The following is an 18,314-nucleotide window of genomic DNA, read 5'->3' as shown; positions in this document are numbered from 1 at the left end:
AAAATTCATATTTTAATATAAACATTGACTGAAATTAACAGAAATGTTTTGATGTTGGTGAAAAGAAATATCATAACTTCTTCTCACCAATGTTTTTTTGCCACAGCTGATCTATTTCTATGAAAATGTTTTGATTTTAATGAAACTGTATGGTTTCCACTGAATTATTATTTTGCAAAAAATGTAAACCAAATTACACCATGTGAGAGTTCTTCCACTGAAAAGGGAGTTATTGCAGTTGATCTAAATGAATTCCCAACTCCCTCATGTTTGTTTGTGGGGAGTCAACCCCCGAAGTTCAAGCAGAGCAGGTAGGATGTTTTAATCTTTTAGCAAATATTTAACTGTACTTTTTGTGGTTAATAGTACCCTCTTCACTTTTTCTCGCAGTCATTTCAACCAAACATCACTTTGCCAATTATGGCTCAATTTTCCTATCTAAAAAGTAGGAATACTGCTGTTTACTCACCTTTCTTAAGGTCTCTGCTTAGGTAAAGCACTTGTAAGCACCAATTAACCTTATTACCCAATTCCTGTGTGTAAACACTCTGCTATTGTGAAGAAATGGGCACCCATACTGTTGTGCAGATTAAAAAAAAAAGGTGGGGGGGAGGGTATTTTGGGCCCAGATTGTAGTTTCAGGATTCCCAGGGTCAGGCTGAAGCTTGCAAGACTATTTCCTTCCCTGGAGAATATGGGATGCAATAACCAACAAACAATCCTGATGACAAAATGTGAGCTGAGAGGAAAAGGACGTCAATTAGGTAAATATAATGTATAACTCTAGCAACACAGTGCATGCACACACACACACACTTATAGTCTGAGTGAGAACGGAGTGGACTTGAGCAATGTATTACACATTCAGGCAACTGCGATGTGCCACTAATAAAATTAAGTGTTGGAACATAAATGTTTTAATTTTCGTGCGAATGCTCCAAGCAATACCCCCTTCTGCACCCTTCTTTCCCTCCCCCAGCCTAGACTAATCCATTTAGAGGCAAATTTACATTTTATTTCTCCAAACCCTATTAGCATTAATATAAAGGTCAGCACTGAAAAGGCAGCTTCAGAAGCTAATGTGCCAGTGTGCTGTGCTCTGTGACCAGATGAGGGCACGTGGGTCTCTCACCCATCGAGTCTGACAAGAATTTGTAATTTAAGAGGGCGGTCCCCCTCTCCAAATGTCCCCATAGCTCATGGAGATGATTAGGCCACCCTCTGGAAACCAACTGGGCCTTCTTTTCTTGATATCAGAAGAGGGAGAGGGAAAGAAATGGCCCTGTGAAAAGCCCTTGATGCTGTGAAAAAAACTATTGACAATATTTAAGGGCTTTTGGAGAAAAAACCCAAAACAAAACAACAAACTACCTTCTATTTGAAAAATGGTTCAGCTCCAACAGCAACATGCTTCAGGTGTCCCTTATTGTAGATTTTATTAAGAGGTTAGGTGGGGTGCAAACAAGAGTGGTGCTATCTGTGAGATTCAGCATCTCTCAGCCTATCATTGGCTTCTGGTGGAGCTGAAATCTCCATCAGGAATATCCCCACTGCTGAGTGATAATTGCAGAGCCCTGAAGATAAAATTACTGTGGTTTCAAAAGTTCAAAACGTTCGTACGTTTTGAGCTTGATGTAGCTTGTGGTTTAGCTCCAGTTGGGAACACTGCCCTGGGAGAAAGCTCAATAACCTGGAGTAATCCCATTGAATGTACTGGGTCTTCTTACATGCATAAAGTTACGTACGTGCTAATGTTTTAGATGATCAGAGCCAAGGATCTTGACCATGCATGCTGGACATCTAGTTGACTCATTTCTTTATGTCTAAAACATGTGAATTTCATCTCAAGTTTCAAACAGATGTTTGGTCCAAAATCTTAAGTCTTAAAAAGGAATGAAGTCAGCTTCATCTCCTGGATCAAGATCCTGTGAAATTCCTATTTCTGTATAATCACAAAGCAGACACTGGAGTAAAGCTGAGTGCTCCAAATTAATGTAATTCTTCCAGGCAATCATGCATTGAATTTATCTTTTTTTTTCCTTATATACCATGGGGTCCTCCTCCTGTTACTACTACTACTACTAATACAACACTAAAAACCCAAAGATTTCTTTAAAAAAGACACACACAAAATTTATTCTCAAGACCCAAAGAAGCTCTCAAGCCACTCTAGGCTGAGCTGTCTAATTCAAGAAAAAACTGATAGAGCAGGTGGACATGCCAAATGCCATTCAGTTTGCCAGAGCCCAGCCCTGAGGAACACAAAGGTGAGAAGTATATTCCACAACAAATGACCCCTGACCGGGAACTCACTGCTACCAGTCCCCCTTGCTTTTAAATTAAACCAGTAAGCCTACTTGAGTGTCTAGCTTGAGTGTTTCATTTGATTCCACTCCAGGGGAAACGCAGCCTCTCAATTAAGCTTTTAGAGTTTCACATGTGAAACCAATGCATGGAGGCTCCTGGAGCTCACATGGAGAATTGAGGCAGGAGATCCGAGTTGAAATGCTGCCCCTGCTACAAGGCATGGTCTAATTTTTTCACTCCGTACCTCAGTTTCCTTGTCTTATAAATGTGTGTGTTTGAAAAGCTGTTTAAAATACTCCAGGTGGAAATATGTTTAGTGCATCTGTTAGTTGTATATTCTGCCAGTGTTTCTGTATCTTTTTGTGTTCTCAGGATTGTATTAGTGATCTTCATGTGACTCCCTTTTCAACATGCTGAAACAGAAATCCATAAATAAAGAATCAATAGAAAAGCCCAGATGTGTCTCCATAGGTGAGGGTTGAAGGAATGCCATAGTTTTCATACCATTACATAGGCAGACATTTGGAAGATTAGGGACTGCTGCATGCATCGCTGGGGATCAGCACAAAGTTATTTGCAGTTGTTTCTGTAATCATGCTGCTTAGAGAGAAAATTCACAGTATGTCTTACTGCCTGCCCGCCTCCCAAACACACACCCTGCCACCTGTGTGCAGTGCTGGGCTGGTGTTAATGCCCTGTGCTGTGCTAGAAGCCATATAAATTAATTGACTGGCTAAACACCTGCTCTGTGTTTGTTTGTTTTTTTCCTTCCTTTTTTCTTGCTTACAGTTCTCTGTTTAACTGAATGAGTTTTCTTTTTCTCCTTTTTTTTAATTTTTTTTTTTTTAAAGCCATTTGAGACTTTTTGATAGGGCCATAGATGGTTTTCCTACATAGCAAATATAAAGCTGGATGTTTGTAGACTCCCTTAATGTGAGTTTGGATGGAAAAAGCAGGGTCTCTAATCCACTCATTCAAATTAATTACCATGAAAAACTTTTTTTCAGGCTACAGAAGTGAACCTGTTATAGTATGTGTTCAATCCCATAGTCTCCAAAAAGGAATGGTTCTGTCCTACCTTGTCTCACTTCCATAGTCAGGTGTATGACTTCCTTTCTTCTCATTTCTGGAGGAGAAAAAAAAATTATTTAATTTTCATTCTTAGCTTGATTTCCTCCAGGAGTTACTTTCACCTGATCTGCCTCTGTGTACAGGGCTGGCTGGGCATTCCTGCTCCTCTGCCTGTCCACTCTTGGTAACTGTGAATCTGTCAGGAAATTTCAGCCAGTTGTAAAAGAACAAATTATTAAATTCCTGCAAGTTTGGTGAGAGCAGCTGGACAGAGATGAAAGACTCTAATAATGCACCCATTGAGGGAAAGACTGTCACTTATGGTCAGTGCTCACCTACCAGAGAATCTACATTAGAGAACCTCTGCCAATTCTCTACTCACAGGCAAAGCTTCAGGTGATATTTCCAGCTTCTTGGGCATCAGAGACTCCCAGGACAGCCTTCGATGCCATGGGAAACCAAGTCACTCTACTTCTGTTAGCTGCTGGCTTATTCGTTCCTTGGAAGGACAGTTTCACAGAGCAAGAAAATATTGGGGAAGCTGACTCCAAACAAAGAGCCTTATTTTATCAACACACAGAGGGGTGTAACTCCATGAACTTCAATCGTTGGACACCTTTCTGATTCATATTGTCATTAGTAGCACAATCGGGTCTCATGAGAAGAGGTATCACCTTGCTGTACATCATTGCATAGTGAAGGTTTTTATGATTTTGAGTCTTGTGTCTCTAAACTTTGCTGATGCTCCTGTCACAGCTGAAAGAGAAGTTCACACTAGTGATGGATAAATGTCATAAAGCATCAGGTGGGAGTGCTTGATTTGATTAGGGAAATAGAACCTTCAGTGCTGATCCAACATGATCAGAACTTCCTTAATTTTTAAAATGTTTAAAATTTTGGACTGAAAATCTCAGGAAATACCAATTTTCTTTGGAGATCCCAGTTAGTTGTTGTTTTCCTTTGGGCAGGTCACAGGAAAGCAGCCAAATTATGGATATTTTTGTCCCTTGTTTTGTCTAAGATTATTTGAGCCCAGTTTTCCAGTAGCAAGGTGCATGACTGATGGTTTTATTGACTGTATCTGTACAGTTTGGGCCCAGTTTTCTGATCACATAAATCCGTTCAGCTTGACAGAAGTCAACAGAGCCACAATAAACGTCGAAACTCTGGGCTGTGAATGTGTCCCCTAATGCTTACTACAGATCTCAAAGTCTGTTCCAGCTTCACTAAGTACAAAACTTGGAATGAACATTTTTTTTAGGCACCAGTTTATTAGGTGGTTGTTAAAATCCCATTTGGGAATCGGGAGGGGAAACCTGTGGGTTCTTACAGTCAGGACGTTTGGAGGTGTCCTGGGGATGTTGTTCTGATAAAGGTTTGAGTTTCTCTTCTCTGTAATTGAAACACCTAGAAATGACTTTACATCTAATTTAGATCAGATGGGGAAGGAGGAAGGAGCTGCTCTCTGTGGTTAATTCCAGGCAAGGTGATTTCTGATTCACTAAATCCAAACAAATATATTTTAGTTTAATAGTGACCTACCCTTTGTAAACATGTGTACAGGAGACTGTTGGTCCCTCCAATGACATTTGAGTGGTGATAATGTGGCACTAGAGAAATAAAGAAAACCAGACACCCAGCAGTGAGGAAGACATCAAATTAAAACTCCTTAAAGAAAGCTCTCACTTCCTATTTGCTAAATCACTCATTCTGTAAATGTCTTTGCTGTTGATGCCACCATGTATAATGTGATCAATAGTAGTATTCTCTAGCGTTCCCCCAACCGACTGACTGAGGAAGATGCTGGGCAGGAGAGAAACGGGGTGGGATGTGGAGCGAGGGGGGTGGGAGGAGGAAACTGTACTTGATCCTTATGGAAGTCAGTTAAAATTAATTGGAAAAAGCTTTTAAAGACCTAAGATGAAGACCAAATGTATCTCAGACCTGCGGCCTCATCCCCGACACTGAATGCGAAGGTCATTGCAAAGCTGTAGATTTATGCGGAAGGCTTGGGTGATGGAAAATGAGACAAAAGCATTTGGATTTTATTATTCCATTTACTCTGACCCTGGGCCATAAAGGGTTTGGAGAGCCTGTTTTATGTATTCAGCTGGTTGCCACACTGACAAGCATTTGGAGCCACTTAAATAAACCACCCCAACCCACAGCTGCAACAACACCATATCAAATACAGGTTAGAGTTGAAATGTAGAGCCAGCAGCACAGCGTCTCCAGCAGGTGCATGCAGAGTGTTTTTTAACCCCCTTGGTTTTGGAATAGTTCCCTTATTCATCTATTGGCTTTGATTTAAAGACTATTTAATCACCAGTATAGATTCCAGGTTAAAATGTGCACACATACACGCGCACTGACACATGCAGCAGCCTAGCAAGCCGCTTTCTGCTGCACCCCATTTCCTGATTTTTCAAGGGACTAACACAGAGTTTGAAAACTTCATGTTTTGGTCAAAATCTGGGCAATTCTGTTCTGTCTGCCCTTTTCCCAGGCTGCTCTATACACCCACTGAATCTCTCAGGTTCCTGGCAGGCACCACTGCTTTGGAGCAACAAGAGACAGGAAAGAGTAACATATTGAGGAGGGAGAGGGAATAAGAATTTTACTTAGAAAGAGGGGAAAATAGAGCATGTGTTTGGACTGATGACAGCACAACTAGGTATCCAGGCGCGCTGGGAAAAGGGAAAAGGAAGACAGTCAGCTGCATATGCACTCAGAAATCAGTGGGAAACCCAATACTGAGTTCCTTAGTGTGTCTTGCATGCTCTATGTGTGATGTGTCGAGATTCTCCGATGGGCTACAGGATGTGTTGTGCCTATATGGAGATGGAGAGAGTTAAGCTTAAGTAATTCACAGACATTCAGATTTTCTGAAGAATTCACTTGCAACCTGCCTGCCCCTCTTTTGTTCCAATTTTCCATTAATTTCGTGTGATCACTCATAATCTTGCTTTCAAATGGCAATATCATCAGTGTGGATGCAAATTCTTGTGAAAGCTTCTACATTTGCTCACGTAGGCCAAGTTGCTAATTTATTAGTTTTAAGGAAAGCAATTCACCTTTAAATAGGGATCACAACTATTCAGGACAAAACATTTAATAGCCAGGAAAATTTAAAAAAATGGCAAAAGAATATGTGAAATACATTTGAGTAACAAAACAATTCCAATCTCCTCTCAGTACCCCACTAGCTGGAGAAAGAGATTAATTTATGTGCTGTGAATTTTGCACTCAGCCCTCTTCCTAGAGGCTGTTCTTTCAAAGGAGTGTCGAAAAACATGATGGCTGAGATGAAATGTTGGAAAACATTGCACTGTACTACTCAGTATTTTCTAATCCTGGCTAGATAAAGAGGGTACAACGGTTTGTGGGGCTTTTTAACTCCTAAATTCGCAATTTCTATAGTTTATTTTCCTCCTTGGCACATTTCCATAGGGATCAAGCTGAATTCTCCTAACTATCACCTCTAGTCTTGTAGTACTAGAAGTATTACAACAAAAGCTAGAGTAGCCAGGACATATTGTATTCTTTTAATTTATTCTTATTTTGTGTCATTCATATTTAATTCTGAGTGTCAGACATTGCTTAATCTACATAATAATCTAGAATAAAATAGGAACTGATAATGTTTAACAAAAGTCAAGGCCTCTTTCAAATCAAACATCTCTCATGAGAATGAAAGGGCAATAATACCAATTCTCACTTTCACAAAGAAAGAGAATGCAGCCATCCCCATCTTAGCCTTGACAATAACATCGCTCCTTTGCAGAAGATGCAAGATCAAACTAGAAATACTAACCTATATGGTCTCCTGCATTTGGAGGGTATAATAGTCTTGAAACTTTGCTTGGTTAAACCAACAAGGATTCCTGAGGGCTCAAAACTGCTCTTTTTTTTTAGAGCTTGTTGTGTGGTCATGAAAAGCGAGGATGTTCTTACATGACTCTTGGATAATTGTGTCACAGCTGTCCACACCTGAGGTGGTCACCCTTCAGTGACCAGAAATGGGGCACTAGGTCCCATCCTGAAGTAGGGAGAGCACATGAATTGTGCACTAGAAATGCCCTTTCTCTCCACTGACTGCAGTGGAGTCCGAGCATGATGATATCACGTGTAGACTTCTACCCTATAGACATGTAAAGTTACAAGTGACAAGTCCAAGGCACAGTCACCTTTTTCAGCTCTTCACCGTGGCAAAAGCCTGGTGTCACTTTCCTTTCCTGCTCTCCGCCTAAAGCAAGCAACATTTTTCTCTCTTGATTTCTGAAGTGCTCTCATTTAATTAATGTCACTGGGCTCAGCTTAGAAGTATGTGAGTGAAATATGATTGTGTAAGCTAGAAAGAGAGTCGAAGGACATGAACCAAAGGTCTATCCTGGCCTAAGACTCAAAGAAACTGAACCTAAGCCAAATGTTGTGTGGAGCTGTTATTTGTAACGTAATCTGAATGAACTCTTGATCCAAACTATTCAGGGGAGCCCAAAAGCCCAGGTTCAGCTGTTTGTTCAATAATTATTGATGTAGTCTTGATATTCAGCATCGGAACAAACTTATTTTCAGGTCTAATCTTCCTACCTCTGGAAATGAATTTTAAACAATTCCTATTTACTTACATATGATAATTAATCTTAACGGATTAAGAGGACCTGATACCTTAACTGTTTCACTGAGGAGATTCCTCTGTGTTTTATGGACACTTAACATTAGAACTGGGCGGGAACTAGAGTTTTTTTCCCTGTTAAAGTTTTCCAAATGTTTGTTGAAAAATTATCTGACAAATAAAAAATTGTAATCTTGATCAAAACCACTCCAAACTGAATCATTGTTGGATTTGAGGCTTTCTCACTGAAATATTGAAAACTTTCTATTTAAAGCAAATAGCTCCTGCATAAAAATGAGCAAACCCAGCCTTCAATCAGATAATGTTGTCTCCATTTATGTAATACTAGCAAATGTTGGGACAACTTACTGAGGCTAACAAGCTACATAGCTAGATCTGTGAGACCAGCTGCTAGAGAAAGAGAAATGGAAAATCGTCACATTTTCAGTGGTTGTTACAACTTGAAAACTTCCATGACATTTACATGGTCCAAAGTAAATAATGAAATGATAACCAAATCTGGATGTTTTCCAGCATCCAGAATTGGTTCATTTCTGTCTAGCTTAATCCCTTTTTGGCTACACTGATAGGGAAATAACACCACTGACAATCCCATACTGTGTGACTTCAGACAAATTTTGCAGAGTTTAACTGTGGTATCCATAATGGTCACAGAAGCAGGTGAGAAAGATGGGAGGAATGAGCCAATGCCAGCAATTGCCATATTGTTAGGTGGAAAACTGGGATCACTTGGCTCATAGTCACTGCTGCTTGTCCACTGTCACATGAGTCATAAAGCAAGCCATAGTGTGGGCCTTTTTAGGACAAGAGAAGAAAAAAAAAAATAATAATTATATGTATAGTGATTCCTGCTGATCAGTAACTTTCACTGAAATTGGGACAGTTGCATTTTAATTGACTTTTTTCCCCTACAGCATTGCATTGGGAAATCAACTCTGATATACTTGTAGCAAGGTGGAAAACAGTTGAACTCTTGTCAGATTTCTGTAGAGATCAGATGGTATTTATTTGCTGTGGTGCTCTCTTGGGCTAGATTCAAACTCAGGTTCTGCAGATTACAGGGAAAATCTTTGGAGCCTCAGATGGATTTTATGCTGACTAAATTTAGAAATATTAGCAATTAAACCTGAAGCTGGGTTCCTTTTTCTTGGCACTTCTACAAAATGTTGCATTAAGGAGAGAACAGGGTGAAAATAAGAGCTGCTGGACTAAAGAGGAGGATAAAAGATTCATGAATATTTCTGCTAATAAAAAGCGCTGAGCTTGGCCTATTGGATTCATGGGGTCATATTATGCATTATTTTTGAGTATTCAGATGACCTCCAGGAATTTGTAAAGCTTTCAGAAAAGTAGAGAATTCCTTGATATTTTAGTGCAAAGTATGCTTTTAAAGAGCACCTATCACATTCAGATATAATGTAATTCTATATCTAATTCTAGAGAAAACATTGTTTCTTCCAGTATTAAACACTTAGGCCACATTAACAGAGTAGATAATTTTTTAATTGTTCTTTTCTAGGAGAAAGTGCAAGCACTTAATTTGTTTTGAGAATGTTTACTGTTTATTATCATCATTCATTTAAAAATTGGTTGTAGGTGTTTAAGAAGAAAGCAGAAGTGATGCCATACGAGCTGGATAGGCAGTCAGTCACATCACTGAATCCCCTAATAGCCACAGCCAAAGTGGTTTTGATTCCCCATCACCTGCAGATTATTTCTGCCAAGTTTTCATGAATATTTCTGAATAACAAAAATGTTAGTAGGAAATCAGAATCTGTTTTCAAGCTGTTGTACAGTGAAAATATAAAAGGGAAAAATGATCACAAATATTAGTAAGGAAAAGAAAGCAAGAAGGAAGAAATCCCAGCCTGGTTGTCTGTCATGTAACTTTTTGAAATTCTTTTGCTGGTTTTAGGTTCTCCAGCCAAACACAGCCTCTGAACAAAACCCAACCCTGTCAAGCAAACTGCTTCTTAGCTGCAAGCATGGCGACCATTCCTGCAAACAAAGACAGGAAAATATGTAAATTTAAACAAATTCACAGTTCTTTTTCCTCAGAAAAAAAAAGGCTTTCATGTTATTTGAAATAGCCAGACTGCTAGAGTAATGTTCTTACATATAAATGGAAATCTTTTTTGATATTTACACTACTGATTTCTGCACTTTCTTTAATCTCTGCTTTCAAATTAATAGACAATAACATCAGATTCCTTCCTTGGCTCACTCAGCACTTGTGCATATTTACCCAAGTGTCTAGAGTGGAGATTGTACACGTATCTCTAATCCACCTGCCTATGTTAGTTAAAAGCCCAGATAAAATCAGCAGCACTTAAATCTTAACCTTTTAAGTCTGAAATGTTTTTAAAGTCTGGGCTCATGGCAACTCCACTGAAGAGGGGGGGAGAGGTGGAAGTTGAATGTAAAACATTTCACAGCTTGAACTATTGTTTCTTTCCAGTGGAAACTAAGCTCGGGAGTCCCGCAAGAGTGTTGCTTTGAGAACATTAGTAATGCTGACCAGCTCATAAAGTTTGCAGCCGTGTTGAGTGCTCCTAACCTCCTAGAGTCAACTTCATTTTCCGTCCTGTCAATATACTGCTCCTGAAAACCCCAGTAAGCAAAAGAGAAAAACGAGTGTGAGCTGTGATATCTGGCACTCTCCTTCCTCGTATTTGCACTCTCCTTCCACATCTTTGCCTTTTGTTTCGGTGTTTGGCTCTGGATCCTTTAGAGGCCACTGAGTGATTTAACACCTGGATGGCCCCGGGACAGCAAAGATACTCTAACAGCATGTTATGCTCCCTTCTTCCTTAAATAGTGTCATGTCTCTTGTTGGCTTCCCTCAGGAACTGGGCCTGAGTGAACAGATGCACCTATTCCTTGGAGAATGAATAGTTTGTTTATGTAGAAGAGATGAATGGGCCAGTAAGGCCATCCAGGTCAGTTATTTAGCATGAAAAAAGCCATCAGGATCACCCTGCGGTATTGCCCAAGGAAGTTTGGAGCGGCTGAGTACAAAGGTGTACACACATCCTTGTCCTCCAGTGCTCTTCAGGGAGCACTTTAATTAGGAAGGAGGGCAAATTACTTGGGATGCTGTGAGTGGAAGTATGGGGCCAGGTGGTCCCAGAGTCCCAGCCACAACTCCTGGGAGGCCGTCCCACTGCAGGGGTTGGCACTGCAATCTGTGGGTGTTCGCTGGGCATCTCTTCAATCTGTTACACTTCTCCCGGAGTCACACATTACTTACTCCTGGGCCCAAACATCAAAGATGTTTTTATTGTTATTATTATTATTATTATTATTTTTATTTCTAAGCTGACACTGGGGGAGAACATGAGGGAGAACTGGGGGAGAACTGAGAACATGGATGGGGAAAGTATGTGTGCATCTTTTTTTTGCTCGTCTCTTTTTCTCTCAACCTACCCTCAACAAGGATGCCTATAGAATATAGCATAATGCTGCATTGTTTGGTTAGAGATTTAATTTCACTCCATCACAAGCTACCATCGGAGCCCCTGTCATTGCAATTTGTCACACTTTTTTGTGTGCTATATCTCACTGAAGTCACTTCTCCTCCTCAGCCCATTGCATAATCTCCTAGTTTGGAACAAAGCTCTCTGACATAATGGAAGAGGTGAAATCAGGAAAGGGAACTCGCTCCCACTGGCTCTGCAGGTTCAGTCACACCACGCAAAGCAGAGTAAGAAGGACATGCTGTGTGTGTGTGTTGTGGTTTTATTTTATTTTTTTTTTAAGCTCGTTTATTGAACCTACTGGCAGCACCATTGGCTGCTGAGAGATGTAATCCTGTTCCCTCCTGCAGACCACCAGCCATAAAGAGGCTGCGGGATGTCCCACTGGCCCACTAGGGAGCTGAGAGCCTTCAAAATAGATATCACAGGGAAAGGAGTAGAGAAATCAGTTTGCTTTAAAGGTGGGGATTGACTGACATCTCAGGCTAAACCCACAATAACTTTGTGCTTAGGAAAAATACTCTAAACAGTCAGAAAGTAGAATAGTGTGCTTTAAAGAGAAAATGAACATCTGCCAAAATAAGCAGGATTTTGTTTTCTATAGGAGGGTGTTCAAGGACTCTGTTATGTGTTGAAGGCTGAATTTCAAACCATAAGCTGACTGCTCAAAGCTTTTGGGGAATGGTATGGTACTTCATAAATAAGGCTGCCCATGTGCTCACGGTTGCACACCTTGCAGCACTGCGTCAACAAGGAATTCAGTTTCTTCCCTGTGTTGCTCCTGGGACACTGTAACAATGTCTTCATGTTCTCACTCAATTAAAAAATTAGAATGTCGTATGAATTTGAGATTCACTTGCCATGACATCACCATAAAAGGCATGTTGATCCTGAAAATGCAATATATACTAGAGAAAGGTGCTTCATGAAGTCCTCTATGGGTTTTGCTATTGCTATCCTGTGGAAGGAAAGGGAGCAGTCTGAGATAAGTATCTAATTCTCAGGACAACATTATTTTTGTTCTTCATTCTTGTTGTTACTACTCTGCCTGCTCAGAACTTGTATAAAATCTGGTCATGCTTCCTCTGGGTCTGATTTATAGATTTGGGCTCCCAGATTTGAAATACCCAGAAAAACACTTTGCCAAGCTGGAGTTCACAGGCAAACCCACTGATTTGCAGCTGCAGTTTCCCAGATCTGGCAACAGAATTATTTTTAAAATGTATTTTGAGGACTTCGTAAGAAATGTGAATAATGTCCTCTATAAGGAATTTCAGTTTTTCCAAGAGGGACAAAAGAAAAGAAAAATCTGAAACACAAAATGTTTGTGGTCTTGCTTTAACTCTTATTCTCTAATTTCTGCTAAAGTTTTTCTTTTTTTCAATAGAAAAATTGTATTTCAGCTGAAAGTTTGCACTGAAGAGTCCCCAATTTTTGATCAGTTCTGAACACTGTTCTTTCACATTAAATAAAGAGAAAGTATAAGTATTCACAAGACATGTATCAATTTGACATCAGTGTAACATTTCTTAAGTGGCTCATTCAGGAGTGAAGCCCATGACTAACAGGCAAATGGCAGCAAGATACAAGGAAAGATGGTTTTACAAAGGAAAGCAATAAGAAAGGAAAATGTTACACTGTTTCCACTGTGTGTTTTATAAGGAAGATCAGGGTAACAATGAGTCACTATGGAAAGGATTTATTGGGCTATGGAGCTAAAAGTCTGTAAAGATTAAAATTCTGATGGGGTTTGGGTGGGGAATTGTTTCTGAGTTTAGTTTTATCCAGCACACTGTCCAAGTTATTAATCCCCTTGTGTTTTCTAAGCTGGGTAACTCGTTGTCGATATGCTCCCTGGGCCACACCGGCCCACAGGCTGGTGTAATATTTCTTCAAGCAAATCACTGGGTGGTCTTGTCTTGTCTTGTGAAGAGTGAGAAGCAGATAGCAGGGGACTTTCAAGATTGCTGCTGCAGGCATCAGTCTTTGAGTGGAAAATAATCCACCTGGAAGGACGCTGCCTTTGCAAAGAGGGGCGGCCAGAGCTCCGATGGGGAGATAAGTTACACGCTGAAATGTTTGTGGCGAAGGTGTAATTTGTCAAGGAGAGGCAAGGCCGGCAGTTCGGGCTCTCTGGTGTCTGTTAGCATCTGCCACTCGCATCCACTTGCAGCTTCTTGGGAGCTGCTGAGCACTAGAAAGCAGCACACTTCACTGCCATGCAGGAGCAGGTGGCTGGCATCAGCCTTCAGTTGACAAACCCCAGAGACCTGTTGACTAGCTGCAGAAAGTGTCTAGTGTCCAGCTTTCCTCGGTGATGGCCGCATGATCTCTTGCAGCATAGGACACAGAGGGAGCCACACTAGGACAATCCCAAGTGAAAATAAGTAGGCAGGGGAAGCACGTTGTGATAGTCTCGTCTCCAGAGCTGCCATCAACCACTTTTTCCTCACACCATGGATGCTGAGATGCTCTTGGAGCAAGAAGATATCGCTTGACAGAGAAGCAAAGAGTTTAGTTTGGGCAGTTTGTTCCTACAGGCAGCATCTACCTCCCGTGAATGCTGTCAGAGAGGGCAAGATGCCAGCAGGCACCAGAGAGGAGCACCGACCCTGTGTTTTGCATGTGGCTGCACAGAAGCCAGTATAGTCCCTCTGTGTTAATCCCACGGTGTCTCTGAACTGCTGAGGAAGCTGATGTCAGGTCTTGCCCCTTAAGACAAGTGCTCCAGGTCAGATTCACTGTAGCTGAAAGTTTTTGCAAGTATGTTCCCCCCTGGTGTTTTGTAAATCAGGAGAGAATATCATGTTTCATGGAGAAGAGCATGATATTTTCACCAGGCATTAGATTTAACACAGAGGAATTTGGTGAATTTGTCACTCTTCTGCATAGTTCCTCTGTTTTTGCTTTTGTTACAGCAGTTTACATAGGGTAAGGAGATAGGATGGAGCTAAAATCCTTTTTTGTTGTTGTTGAAAACCTCTTTTACAAGGAAAGGGGTCAAGATGTTCGTAGCTCAAGCTTGATTTGGTTAAAGCAGCCCACTGTCTGAATTTATCCAAATTACCCTTACTTCTGTTAGGACAATGAGTCATGAGATAACATTTCTGTTTCTTGTCCCAGCTGGAACTACTGCTAGAACATTTTTGTGTGCTGGTCTGGCATTCTTGGCCCTGATCCCATCTGGAGTGAGTGAGTAAAATGCACCTGAGTGGGGAACACTTAGCAGAACTTTTCAAAACACTGGACCACAATATCAGGGATTGAGACCTAAGGGTTCATGTGATAAGACTCAGGCTTGAAGAATAATTTTTTATTTATTCCAATACAGACCATCCTGGACTACCAGAATAAAGCTGCCAGAGGAGACATTGCCCTAGGACTAGGAGTCTGTTGCCCTAGAACTCAAAGGCCAGAGGAAACTTGACTAAGCTTTTATGGGAATGAGCACGTGCCTGAACACCTTCAGTACCTAACCTTGTTTTTGGTATAGCTTGCAGAAAAATCTATGGATCTTCAGCAAAAGGGTGGTGTTTTTCTTAAATTCTTATTATGTATGTGCATTAACCTCAACTTACTGCTATAAATTAGGCAGTCTGCAAGCATATTGTAGTATCACTAGCTATAGCCCTTCAAAGACTACTTGTAAATTGGAATAGTGCAGGTTATTCTACCTTTAATAATTCCAACCTCTGTTAAAACTCCCCTCATTGGGGAGAATTCTCCATCAGCTTGTTTGGCCAAACACCATCTTTCTGAATGGCCTGGTTAACACGAAATAACCAGAAGTAATGGAAGAAAATCTGGGCCTTTATTACAGCATTATCTCCAAAACAATTCTACAAGTCACATCAAAGAGAAAGTCTGAGGCTTGATTAACAAACAACTGGGAATGGATATTACGTAGCTTTGAAAAGAACTTGTGGCTTCTGTGTAACACCATCCAGACGGGCAAGTGAAAGTGGCTTGAACTGAGCTTTGTTTAAGGGATACACTTAAGAAAATGAAGGGGGGATGGAGAACTTTACTCCTCATCAGTAGATTTTCACAATGCCATAACTTGTTCCCATTTCTAGATGGTTTATGTAGTGATAATGATGAGGATTTGTTTGAGGTTTTGCTCATGAACTTGGTTGGGTCCTAACGGCACTAAATTCCTGTCACAAGATTTTAGGACATGGATTCCTAGCTGATATGACCTAGGCAAATCACTTCTGATCAGGTTTTCAGTAGTTCTTCATCAACGTCTTTTAAGTGCTTTAAGCAGGTTAAGTGCCCAAATCCTATTAATTTAGTTTTGAAAAGCTGGCATTTAGTCTCTCTAGCACATATTTTCTTTGGTATTTATGATCCCAGCTGTCTCTGGAGGATTTACCCCTCTGTGCTCTCAGCAAAAGATGGATAATAGCACTACCCTATCTACCAGGGATATTGGGAGGATATGTACACGAAAGATTACACCGGAGTCACGTAGGTTGGTTGATCTCACAGGTGTATTTACATGGCCTGCTTCTCTTCCCATGAACTCATTTGAAACAAATGGGAATGCAGTGGTTATAATGAATCTTACAACGTGATATTCTGTTCAAAGGCTGAATGGGTGCAGAATCTGAGTCCCCTTGTTATTCAGAGCTGGCTTGTTTCTTTGAGACAAGTGTTGAGGTACATATAGCATGGAAGCCCTTCTTCCTACTCTCTCACTGTGACTGTGGGGACAAAATTAAGGCTGGCTTTTGCAGAAGCACTTCTACTTCTAAAGCCACTGCCTAAACCAGCTGGAATATCAAAATTAATCAGGTATTCCTCTTACCTACCCCTTTATTTTTGAGGCAAAATGAGCATAAACACTTTGGTTCTGAAAGATGGGAATTTACACTCCAGAAATAGTTGAACATTAATGACATTCAGCCTGTATGGAAGCATATATTTTATAGGGAAGCACATTGGTTATGCTTGAAAAATCTTCCTAGGACAGCCATTGCCCTGAGACTTATGCATCTGCATAAAGTCTGCTACATTAGAAACTGAACAGAATGGCCAGTCTCTCCCACGGTCTTAAGTTAACACTTTTCCTTTTGTCTGGGGCACCCTTTTCTCAACTTGAAATCCAATTGGCCAACAATTAAAGCCAATTAGCACGTGAGGAAAATAAACCGCAGACCCCACTTCTGTGTATTTCACGGGCTGTTAGAAAGTCTAGTTAGCTCAAGGCATTAGCATAGTTCAGTATCGGTCGAGGCACACAGCAGAGACTAGTTGGCTTAAAGTATTAGAGGGCTGCGATAGCGTCCTGGCTGAGCAGCAGTGTTATTCTGGGCTCACAGCTGCCAAACATTCTTGACAGGAGATGAGGCAGATGTCCAAGGACAATCAAAGAGAGAAGAAAGTTTAAGCCAACGTTTGCCTATCTCATATTCTCTACTTGATCCTCTCCTCAAAGACAAGGCACAGCTGTTGCACTTCAAGGTCTATCTGGCTGAACCCAGCAACTCCTCCCTTTCTCCCTCCTGGCCTGCCTGAGCTTTCTGTGTGTTGGACTTTGGCAACCTACCAGACCTCATTAACTCCTAACAGGACAATTCATGACATTAAATGGGTCTTATTTAATCTTTTTTGTATGTGTGTGAGTATCTGAGAACAATTTTGCCGCATACTAATTGCATGAAAATGTGGTGGATTATAGTTATGTGAGTGTTGCCCACCAGTCTACAAAGGATCACCCTGGGCCACAAGAACAAGCACTGTAACATTAACAAGGTGATTTGTTATAGCTGCGATGGCAAAGGTGATACAAAACCAGCAGACAACAGTGTTTCACAGACAAAGGCATCAAGAGGCTCAGTCATTTTGCTCTCATCGATGAATAAAAATACAAGAACCATTGTGATAATGAACACAGTGAAAGAGGGCAGGTGCATTAGTAAGAACAGAAGTGTTTTATCTATAGCTCCCAGCTCATCACAACAATTTATCCCCCTCGGAGTCTGCTCTCTGCAGCCCTCTTTTCTGGCTGATATTTTGGTCTGGGCAAGTAGTGAGCTGTTGGCCAGGTTTTGTGATGCTCAGGTCAATTCCTGCTGGTTTTTGCCCCCTCCTTTTTTTTTTTTTTTTTCCTCGAGACCCACAGCGGCTCCTGTCTCGCATGACAAGGGACACGTGTCTACCATGTGGCCATATGAGATGGGGATGCCTCTACTTCAATGCCACGATAGCCATGTGACAAAGGAAGGGCCAGTGTAAATACCCTTCAAATGACTCCTTAAGGGAATATATAACATTTCAGGTCCCCAAACTTTGATGTCACTGGCCTACATGAATAGGCTAGGACATGGAAAATTTGGGCTCTGCCACTAGTTTACTCTGTAACCTTCAACAAATCATTTAGTTTCTTCACAGTTTATTCTGAGCCACTGCATGGGAATAATAACATCTAGCTACATTTCAAAAGCACTGGGAGACTGTCAGAGGAAAGGAATTGGCTAACTTCAAAGTAATACTATTATTAACTGCATAGAGAGCTGTGGAAAAGATGTGGCTGGCCAGTTTAATTCAAGTAGCCAGCTGATATTCCCAGTCCAAAAATATGGAAAGTTTGGTTTAGATTTTCCAAATGTTAGATTAAACAATGCAAGTTTCCCAAAGAAAGATATCTTCACATTTTAAGTTGTCTGAATTCTTTACATATGGAGACTTTTTGCACAGGCAGAGTTGCAACCATGTGCAAGTAGGGGTTAAGATTAGGGCATATGCCATTTTGCTCCTCAAAAATAAAACTGCAATGAGCTGAATGAGCAATCCTATAATAACAGAATTCGTATGTCCAT

This window comes from Columba livia, chromosome 11, assembly GCF_036013475.1.
Source record: "Columba livia isolate bColLiv1 breed racing homer chromosome 11, bColLiv1.pat.W.v2, whole genome shotgun sequence".
Lineage (NCBI taxonomy): Eukaryota > Metazoa > Chordata > Aves > Columbiformes > Columbidae > Columba > Columba livia.
This window is presented reverse-complemented; position numbering follows the sequence as displayed.